Genomic DNA, 11,336 nt, shown 5'->3' on the forward strand with positions numbered 1-11,336 from the left:
GGTCAAACGACATACCTGCCATTTTACCCGAACAAGAAGTATGCCATTTTGTCCGCCTTATAACCTCAAACATTAGAAAATAATAATTCAAAATATTATATGGATTTTGAGATTTCAACTCATTCCGGAGTTATTTAATAAGTTTACGATGAGCTCAAGTCAATAAAAACAAATGAAAGTGGATAAATATTTACTTTTACGGAGAAACAAAATCCATCTAAGTAAAACGCGTGACTGCAAAAATCAAACAAACAAGTGTCCACCTCAATCGGCCGAACGCATGCCAGTGGCGTCACAAAAGGTTGCGAAAAATTATTAAAAGGCCATCTATAACTCATTTTCGGAACTAATTTCTCTTTGGTTTCGGAGAAAAGCGAGTGTGCAATTTTACCCACCTATGTCATGTTGTACGCCTTTCCCCTATAATGTTATTGCTCACGGTGCTATCCCGATATAGGTCTGTATATATTCTGTCGGGCTGGTGTACATATCCTCGCTACATCATAGCCCATTCCTCCATGATTAAGGTAGTCAAGTAGAGTATGAGTTGTTATAGGAAATTGCTGTCTTCATCATGCCTGTACATATAGCTAATTTGACAAGACGGTAAGCCATCTCATTTTCCCGAATTCCAATATGACCTGGTATCTATATAAATTGTACAGCAATATGCAATCGGGACAATTCCATACAAAGTTCTTTAATGAGCCACACTATGAGTTCCTTATGTTGGGGGTAGGAACTAAGGGCGGTATTCCAAGACATTTGAGTAAGGTAGCGAATGTGCACTGCTTTGTTGGGCAACTGTCGTACCCTAACTCTTGGGTCATATTCCAAAAGTGTCCTAACTGAACCCCTGTAAGGTATCAGATCGGCAGCCGTTTTAATAAAAGAGGACTTTTGCGAGGCTATAAACAGTTGTACTTCGTGGAATCCATCCTAATTTTAGCTTATTTTTTAAAACTGTGGAATTATAATGTGAAATAAAATATTTCATTTTGGTTGTACAAGAATAAACAATGAATTTTTGGCCGTATATTTTTGTTTGTTGTTTTTTAAGATATTAGGGGGGGGGGGATTGTAATCGTAAAAGTTATGTTAAAGTTCATTAAAAAGGAAAAAAAAAATTATTTATATACAGATATGGATCAAATCGGCAACAATTAGGACACCAAAAATCAGTGCCCTAAAAATAAGGGACTGGCCGTGTCCTATCGTGCACTTGGAATATGGTTAGGGTACACGTATTGCATATTCAACACCTAAACCCTTATTTTTGTGTCTTGGAATACGGCCCTACGTGTTTTGTTAATAATTTCTTCTATCTTATAATTATCGTGTCAGTGTATTTCCTGTTGTAAATACTCACGAGCGTCTACATTTTGGTTAATACTTTGTAATGTTGTCATAGTTCTTAACTTGTGTTTACGTCTTTTGTAAAGTAATTTATAATGTTTCATAATTCATTAATGACTTATGTTTAAATATTTTTGTATATATTTTCAATTTCAGTGCCTATGTTAACATGTAGAACCGTAAGCCTGGCCCGCCGCGCGAGTCGCGTCTCTCCCACACCGGCCCGCTTCCCCTTCCCCTCCTCCATGGCCCGCGCGTAGCGGTGCGCGCGGGTGGGCGGCAGGGATGTTAGACGTACCAACTTGTTGGTACACATACCATTTTTCAGGGTCTTGTACCATGTACCAAGTATAAATTGTGCTGGTATGCAGAAATACCAACTTTGAACATCGACCATACGCGATGCGCCATGCATTACCAATTAACATTAGGCGTGGACGAATAATTTGAATAGTTGCGTTTTAATAATTCCATCTGTATACGTTTAATAAAACTGCATTTTAAGAGAAATTTTTAAGTGCTAATTTAATTGAAACCATTCATACTAGGTGCTAAAGTTTTTATGGCCATCTTATAATTTCAGAAGCTAGTTCTGTAGAAATTGATCACAGCGCCATGCCGTATTGCCGTCATGGCGTGCGGATTGAATAAAAAATAGGTTACCAACCTTATCATACTTTATTTGTTGACAATTGTGTAACCTTTTATGTTTCCAAAGTATATATCGTATTAAAGCAGTTTATATAAATATCATTTTATATATATATATATATATATATATATATATATATAAAATCTATGAAAAAAAATCTACAGGATCTTTGTCAGTGTAAGATCTTGGAGTGTACCAGTTTTTCTTCTTCAGATACCAGCTTTTAGTGACATCTGTACCAGGTTCGTTGAGCCACTGTCTAACATCCCTGGTGGGCGGTGGAGTGTCAGTTGCTATCTGGCTGCCACATGGGGCAGACCTGCTTCGCTCCGCTCTGTGAGAAGTAGCACGTTACGGAGTCCGGGTCGCAGCGTGGATGAAACGTCCGTCGCCCGACGTGGTCGTCCAGGCTGTGACAGGCTTTCCAGTGATAAATCTCGTTTACAAGATCGTGTCTTCATTATTTTGTAATTCGCTCCGCTCGAGATGTGTACTTTTCACGTCTGAACTTTCGTAACCAGCACGTTTCGTCACGGGACTGTCTCCGTAGTAATATCCGTCGCGTATAAGTTGCTACCAGTGTATTTCCGGGAGTCCGGGTCGCGGCGAGGGAGAAAGTTCGTCCTGCAACGTGTCGGCCAGGCTGCGATAGGGCTTCGACGGAATAAAGTAGCTCGTGAAAACGGACAGCCACGTCTTCTCCTTCCAACCCTCTTCTTAACCGCCAACCTCTACAAGCTTCCCTCCCGGTCCTACGTTTCCCGGTCCCGGCCACGTTGGCCTGAACTCCACCATCTCTCTGACTGGAGCTACGCGGGCAAATCAAGGCGAGTTTCAGGACAATTCGCAACAGGGACTTAAGGACCCCAGGGCGAGGGACGTCAGTGTCAGTACTATCGATGATTATATTTTTTCCCGCTGGACATACAACAAAGTCATTTAAAGGCATATTGTATGTTTAAAGTTAAGGAGGTATTTGTGAATTTTATGGGAAGAGAGTGATCATGAAAAAAAATTTGTTTTTGAAGGTGAGATGATTTAGAAAAGGAGGCAATAGGGTTTGAATGCAAGCAAAATAATAAAATTAATTTTTTTTTGTGGACAGGCAGTTCATGTGCTAAAACACTGTAGAAAAGAAAGCGAAAAGAAATCAGGGTGCGGCTATTGTAGTCATGTAGGACATGTAGAGAGGAAATGCCGGGAAAGAATGCATTCTAAGAAATTTCCTTTTAGCGATAAGCGTCTTACATGACGCAAATATTTGTGTCTTAGTATGAATATAAACGTTCAGGAGCTAGTAGACACTGGTGCCACTAAAAGTTTTTTTCATCAAAAGTTTTTTAGTGATCTAGTGGGGAAAGTAAAACTATATCAAGGCATTTGAAAAGAGGGAATGTCATTCAAATACATCTTTTGGATGCAAAGACACGCGAATCAATCCTAACAGCGCATCTTCATATAAAGATTGGAAAATTTTCCTGAAAATAATGAGTTTTGAGTTATCCCCGATCTCATTTACAAAATAATTTTAGGTACAGATTTTTAAAATTATACCAAAGGAAATTATTAATTGCAAGCACAGGCAGTTAAATTTTTTGTTTGAGCTCACAGTGAGTGTCACCATGGAAAAGCCAAAGGAGAAAAACATGGTAATATGTGAGGGAATAGAAGAGGCAAAGCACAGGAATGACCGAGTCTGAAACAGCTTAAATTCAGAGTTTGATTAACGTGTTTAGTGATGTGATAAATATGACTATAGGCAAGCGTGAGTTAGCTCATACCGTACTGAACTCACTAATTACATAACTGGCTAATTCTCATAAAAAATCGAAAATGGCTTTATCGAATTGATCGGTTAGTTTTAACTCATTATCAATTTTTTTTTGCTCAAGTTGTAATATATGTCATGTTTGAGGAAAATAATATAGAGGTCCCCAACGTTTTTGAGTTTGATTTGAATATAAAAATAAAATAAAAAATTCGAAAATGAGGAAATGACCGATTCGTGAGGGAATGATTTTTAATATGATTCTACGATAATTAAAAACTCTATAATGTACAAATTATTTATTTTACAGCAAAACTATAATAATTAATAAATAATTTTATTGCAAAACTATATACCTTAAAGAACAAAGTTAAGAAGTACTATAGAATCAGTCTAAAATTTGACTTATGTTGTTAACATAGTAAAGACAAGAATATATATTATCACATCGAAGATTTAGGGCCGGCCGGTTTTATGACCCCCGGCTAAACCTCCGGCTAATATTTAACCGCAGGCTAGCTCTTATTTCGGTTTTATGACTCCCAGTTAAGGGGCCCGCCTCGTCAGGGGTGTATGTGTGTTAGTGAGGCGGGATGATAAGCGCGACGCTCGAAGGTATTTCTAGCGCAGTATCGCCTCTAAGCTCAAGGCTCTGAACTGGCGCGCAGTCTTCTCGTCGTCAATTAATAACTGTGAAATTTGTGCGGTGACCGTATTTTTATATTACGGGGAAATGAAGATAAAGGTGTAATGCAAGCCCCTTAAGTGCTTTCAAGAATCTGTACCACTTGTTTTACACCTAAAAATTACTCTGAAAACATGCGTTTCAGCCATTTTAACTCTTCTAGAAATACAGTTTCAAAACATGATACAAAATTAAAAGTACTTTTCGGGCCTCAGCGAACTCTTAAATGCTTTTCGTAAATATACCCCACTCAGATATCTTGAGTAGTTTTGAAATCGCGTTGTTTTTCCTGAAGCTCTGCACACCGTCTGTGTGACCAGGTAGGCGGGCCCCTTAACGTCTACCTTCCAGTTAAAGTCCCGGCTAACCTAGCGGGTGGATGAACCGGCCGCTAGCTGCTTAACCGGAGGCTAAGCGACAGAAAATAAAATGGCGATGTATCAGGCAATGTATCAGGCGAGGTTAGTTGTTGATAGTGATGATGACTATTTGAGGAATTCTATTGAATATTTGTAGGATGCGATGGAATAATTTATTACTAAATATAAAATGCTTCGCCGTATTCGTCAAAGTTTTATTAAAAATTACATGAGAAAGTGTAGTCACCTTTTTGATTCTCGTCGAGTCGTATATTATTTGACTTTAATTGATCACGAAGTACATAAATGTATGCAATGTATATAAACTTAAATGTTCCTGCTTAAGAATATGTGTAAATTAGTGCATTTTAAAATTGCAAAACGAGGGTTATTATTACCTATAAAATGCGTGTTTTCGTGGAAGTTGTATCTGTGAATTTTTATTCGTAATACAGTGGACACATACCGGGAATTTAATTCACTTCATATGACTTCAGACGTGGTTCTAATTCAATGAATACAATTGAATGTGAAAATAAATGTTACCCAATTATCCATTCCCTATCTTACAAACCTTTAGGTACCTACTTATTATCTACCTGCCACGCACGTGCAAAACGAAAACAGCACTGGAATTATTCTGTTTCCCGTATCCAAGTTTATCCCTTGATCCTATTGGCATGACACTTTATATGATGGTCTTGTTTTACATTATACTTGCTGTTTTAATTTAGAATGTTGAAAAATCCTGTACTGCGGGGAAGCTAACCCTCACAGTATAATTGATATTTTATTTTAAATATAAATATTGCCAGAGTAACCTAGAGTGTCATAGATTTGTAGGTAAGATTATATTACTTTGATAAATTTTAATATTTGACATCTATATTACTTTCGACTGTGTAGATAAACTTTGACATAAATAAAATATGATCACTGCAGAAGTTAATTTAAAGCAATATGTAAATATTCGTATCTAGCGTTGCCTTTAATAGTTGGGCGCACAACACGAATCAAAAGTTCTTCAAATATCAAATCTAAAAGTTTTTGCCGGCTAATTTATAACTCAGTTAGAGTCATGAGTCCTCTATTTCTCTACCACTGGGTTAGTATCTAGTTACAATTATTCCTATTTGTACCCACATACCTGATGAAACTTCATGTACCAATACATTAATGCCAATCATATTGACACCTGAGCACTTTCTTCATTCATTATACCAGTTTGGTGATTTCATTCCAATTTAAATCACCTAGTTCTTGGCATACAATTCTTTAATTATTTCATACAGCAAAACATTTTATTCAGAACTCACTATTAACAATCCAAAACTTCCACTTTCATTTTTAAACTTTCCTTTCGTTACAAGTCAGCACAGATATTGCACTTATTTGCAAAAACAAAGCAGATAAAATAAAATAATCTTTTCTCATAGCGTTCATTCGAGTCCAAAGACAAAATAAAAATTATTCAGTTTCATAGTGCTGTGAATATGGCATATTTACAGTACATAACACTAAATACCTAACATATCATGATACAAACAAATTATGTCAGGTCTTGTAAAAATGTATTTCTATCGTATACATATTACAATCATAATTATTTCACCAGTGAATATGTCTAGGATCTCTCGACCTACTAAATTAAAACAGCAAGCATCCTATACCACAAACTAATTCCATCAGGATCGGATCAATTTGAATACGTGATACGAAACTATTGGTACAAAAATGAAACCTACAACAGTAAAATGAAAATCGAAAAATATTTTCCCGAAACAGGGTCTGTATTATTTGATTATGAAATGTGCCATTGTAATGTTGGTGGCACCTGCTCAACTTATTTACTTATTATTGTTTTCTTTTATTTTAATGGCGAACTGGTTTCCACACGTTTTCATTATTCAATATTGGTATATGTTAATTTAAATGTCATTTAAATATTTAAAAGTTAATTCTGAACAAAGTTGTAATTGTTTATAATAATTATAATTATGTGTAATTTAAACTTTTGAACACATCAAGTTTGTTACTGTGTCAATGTTTTTTTTAAATTCATTATGAATAATGTTTTTACAAGTTAATTATTTTAGTAAATATGAGAAGGTATATTTTAGGAATTATAAGTCAATCTTTTTTTTTTGTGTTAGAAGATATAGTCCATTAATAATCTATTCATATGGTTTCAAAGAGTACTCTCTACGAGTACCATGTTCAATGTTCTTCGTCTTGCCGTTACCGAGCACGAACGGCCTTTTCCAGCACCTTGACGCCATGTTGTCTTAAAGCAAAATTCATTCTTGTGGGAGTTTGTGATTTTCAACATGCATTAAGCATCTTTAAACCGCACTAAGTGGTAGTTTTGTTGTACTATTTATTAAGAACGTCGGGTAATGTTTGTAGCGCCGGGCGTGTTAATATTCTTTACTTCTTGTGGGTTTGAAGTGCGGTCCGCGCTACCGGCCATGCGGTTTGCTTGATCCACCTTGTGCTGTGGTGATGAGGCCTGTCCTCATCGGCCCTGAAGCAATGAAGTGACCGCACACACATATCAGGAAAGCCGGCAGTTTTTTTTTCATTTTTGGCATGATTTACTAAACTTTTTACAACGTTACCCTAAGTGGAAATTTTTTTTTTTGTGGACTTAATCTCATCCGACTTTTCGTCAACCATGTTTTCTCCTTTTTTTTAATTAAAATTTTTGGATCAACGAAACAACGTTTTATCTAATTTATAATTTTTGAAACAATGAAACGGCATAACGACTTGGACTAAAAATGTGTTGATATATTAATAAACAAAGAAAAATGTAATAATTAATTTATAAAATTAACCATGTTGTAGAAATCAATATTTTTGTTTTTAAAAGTTGTCTTTAATAAGTATGTGTAAAATTTTGCTAGCGGGGCCCCTAGCTAAAAGGAAAAAGAATATAAAATATAAGTATGTCTAAACAACTACTATGTTAAAATGTCAACAACAAAAAAAAATTGATGAATGATATTCAACTTTTGAGATTACTTAAATGATCAGGGTGTAATAATACGTTAATGTTTTATTTATAATTTATTAGAAATAAATTGTTTATCTGAATTTTTTTTTTAATCATTAATTAATACCCCAATTGTGTATTGTAAGTGTGCATGACCAGTCAGCCTTATTTACACTCAAACTAACCTCTTACATCAAAACACTTCACGAACCTTGGTCCACAAGCTTTCAGCATTCTCCTACATCTATTCATAACCTAACTTAGAGTTGTGAAGGGAGGTAGAGAGCAGTGGCGAGGCGTGAGGTTTACATGAGGGGAAGCAACAACTTCGTTCACATCAAAACATAATGGGGGAGGGGGGGGGGGGGTCCGGGGGCCCTCCCCCGGGAAAATATGGATTTAGAGGTACAAAATGGTGCTATTTAAGTAGTTTTCTTAACTGAACATTGACTATTCCACAGGTAGAAAAATTGACATTTTTTAAAATAAATTATTTTAAAAAAATGTTTGAATTTCATTATTCTGATAGTAAAATACCTACTCTACATTACTTATATACTAAGTGGGAGTGTAGTATCATCGATATCTGGTACAAAATATATAAACAGACAACACATGGCAAAGTAAGTACTTAAAATAAAGAGAAAAACCTCATAAAAATGTACTAGAATAGTAAAAATTAAATCTTGGTATTTTTCGTACCAACACAAAAGAAATTATCTTCATACGTGATCAGAAACTCTGTTAACTGGTACGTGTACCTAGAAACTGGCACGTCAATTATTCCTGAAACGCCACGATTTTTTTTCCTAGCCTAAATTATTCTAAGTGTGTAAGGGGAGGGTCCAGGGTCTCAGGCCGAAGCCTATACACTCTACCATGCTGGTTTTTAACCATGCAGGACAAGGGCGCGTGCATCGTGAGCTATTGGGGTTTACTGGCCAGCCATGGCTGCGATTGGCGCCATGACTGACGCCCCATTGGTCGCCTAGCTTAAAAGCTAGCTAATGTGACCCAGGTAAAACCTGCATAGACACAGGGAAAACCCTGGGCCGGTTCATGTGGGGATCAAATATCATGCATTAAGCAAGCAGGTAACTACTGGACTAGAGGGAAGAAGGGTCCAGGTAAGAAGAGTTGGAGGGGCTGAAAAATCAACCATGCTGGAGTTGGGTGCTTGGGCCTTGCGGCCCGCATTTAAATGTTGGGTACTCCTGGGTTATTATTAACCAGGGCGCTTGCGCCCCCAGGGGCGGGCGACTTCACTCGTCAGCCCAGCCCAGCTGCCCAGGCAGCCACAGTTAAACCAGATGTGGGCAGACGAGCCAGTAAACCGGCTCGAACTGCGGGCGCACGGGGCAAAAGGCAGCCTGACATTGCGCCATCTTCATCTTCCTTCTTCCAGTCAACAGCCAACAACCTTTCAAGCCAGGTTGGGGGTAAGTCTTTTAGGCGAATTAAGTATCTTGCGAGTCGGACCCTCTATTCCTCCAAAATCCCGGGACGGTTGAAGGTCGCGCCGCTCAGGATACCACTGGCTCCAACAGGGCCCCAACTTAAAGGCGCCGCCATCTCTTCCTTAATAGTTACAATGATGTTCAGTTCCGTTGCGCGCGCGGCAGTTCACAGCTCCGCAATTTCCAGCCCGCAGTTCGTCTACACTTCGCATCTAGGGCACATCGAGCTCCCCTGCGGTGCCTTCGCCGACGGAACTGATTTCTGCCACGTGCCGAGCTGCATTCAGGCTACGTTTCACCCCGATAGCCGTAATAACGACTCCACAGGCCGGCCATTGGTCCGCGGACTGCTATTGGTTATTCACAGTCACCCCAGCGAGATTGCAACTCTCAAGCTGGGATCCCGTATCCGCCACCCGCGGGACGCGGTCGGTAGCAGTTGGCACTGCTAGGCCGCCTCCCGTACGCCCACAAATCCCCCACGCACTGCCAGCCAACAGCCCGCGAGAGAGATGCGCGCGCCCCGAGAGACGACCGCCGACTGAAACGCGACCTCGCCACCTGCCCTGCCAAATTGTAGCGGACATAGCCGAAGCAGTCGGCGGAAGAATTCCACCGTCTGCTTCGGCCATGTTCGCTTTAGTTAGGCAAGAAAGCACTACCTTCGTAGCTTCTACCACGTGTTTTTACAGCCAATCCCCTCCCTGAACCTTTGTACCATGCCACCCCCCCCTTCCAAAAGGAAACTACTGCGGCAGCCTTCCTGCAGAAAGCGGTCCTACCAGCGCTTCTAAACTTACCAATGCTTCTAAAACAGCATGTTTTGTGTGTCAACGAGTTCTTTTCTTATAGTGCACAGCGCACAGTACTGGATCCCAAGAAGATAGTGTAAAAAATACATACACCTAACGGCACGAACCAAAGTAAAATACTGTTCTGAATAAAATATTTATTTAAAAAATACAATGTCTGGAAACTGCCTGGGCAAGCACTGCTTGCCTTGCTTGCCCTGACGAGATGCCACTGGTAGAGAGTGGTGCAGTAATGGCAGCAGAGCCTGTGGTTCTGAAGTTGTTTTGATGTGCATTTGTGCATGTGTAGATTTTTTTTAGTCTTGCATGTGCCCCTACCTCAACAGCGGTGCTATTCTGGAGGTGACAATAATTTTGGGTTAATTTGTTTTATCTTTTTGTTTGTTTATATTTTGTATTTTTATCATGCCTTCAACGGTAGTCCCAGAAATCCTTTTAAAGGATGAGTTGACATTTGAGTGTCAGTTGCGTGGTGTTCAGCACCAAGAAACCACTGCAGCTGTTTTGCGTAAGAAACTTTGCACAGCGATTAATAATGATGTACCTATTGTTCAAGACAATTTGAAAAGTATTGACCCCAATCATGAATTCAATGTGTGCTCGAGTAAAATTTTAGTTTTACAGGAGATAGTCACTAATTTGACTGATGATGAAAACTTTGCACTTACCTTGCCCAGAGTCAGAAATCGTTTGTCTCATTTAAACAGACGTGTTCAATTGCTTTTAGAGGTTCATGCCTCTGTGTTGTCCGAGGTCCAAGTTGCCTCCTTGCAAAATGTTGTAATTGAGGTTAAGAGATTATTAGAAATTGTAAACAAGTCAGAAATGGAATTTTCACTCTTGCGAGATCTTACCCCTTCAGCCACTATGGCACAAGTTTGTGACCAATTCACAGGTTTAGCATTGCCCACTTCCAATAATGAAAACTTTCTTACAAACCCATCCCAGGGCCTTCCATGTTGAATTTGGATCCTGTTCCAAGTACCACCAATCATGTTGTGGATTTCACCAACCTAACCAACACTACATCATTACCAACCACGAGTTCTAATTCTCGTGTAGTATTTTGTACCACACCTGGAACGTCACAGCCGGTAACAGCACTAAGTAGCTTTTCTCTTCGTAGTGTTTTTGGCAAGATTACACACCCTCTTGAAAAGATATTGAAGGAGCTCCCAGTCACAGACGGTCTTAATGTTCCACCCCTGTTAAATTTCCTAAAAAACATTGTCAGGTTGCGACAGATTCATTG

Source organism: Bacillus rossius, chromosome 1, assembly GCF_032445375.1.
Source record: "Bacillus rossius redtenbacheri isolate Brsri chromosome 1, Brsri_v3, whole genome shotgun sequence".
In the NCBI taxonomy this organism is placed as follows: Eukaryota; Metazoa; Arthropoda; class Insecta; order Phasmatodea; family Bacillidae; genus Bacillus; species Bacillus rossius.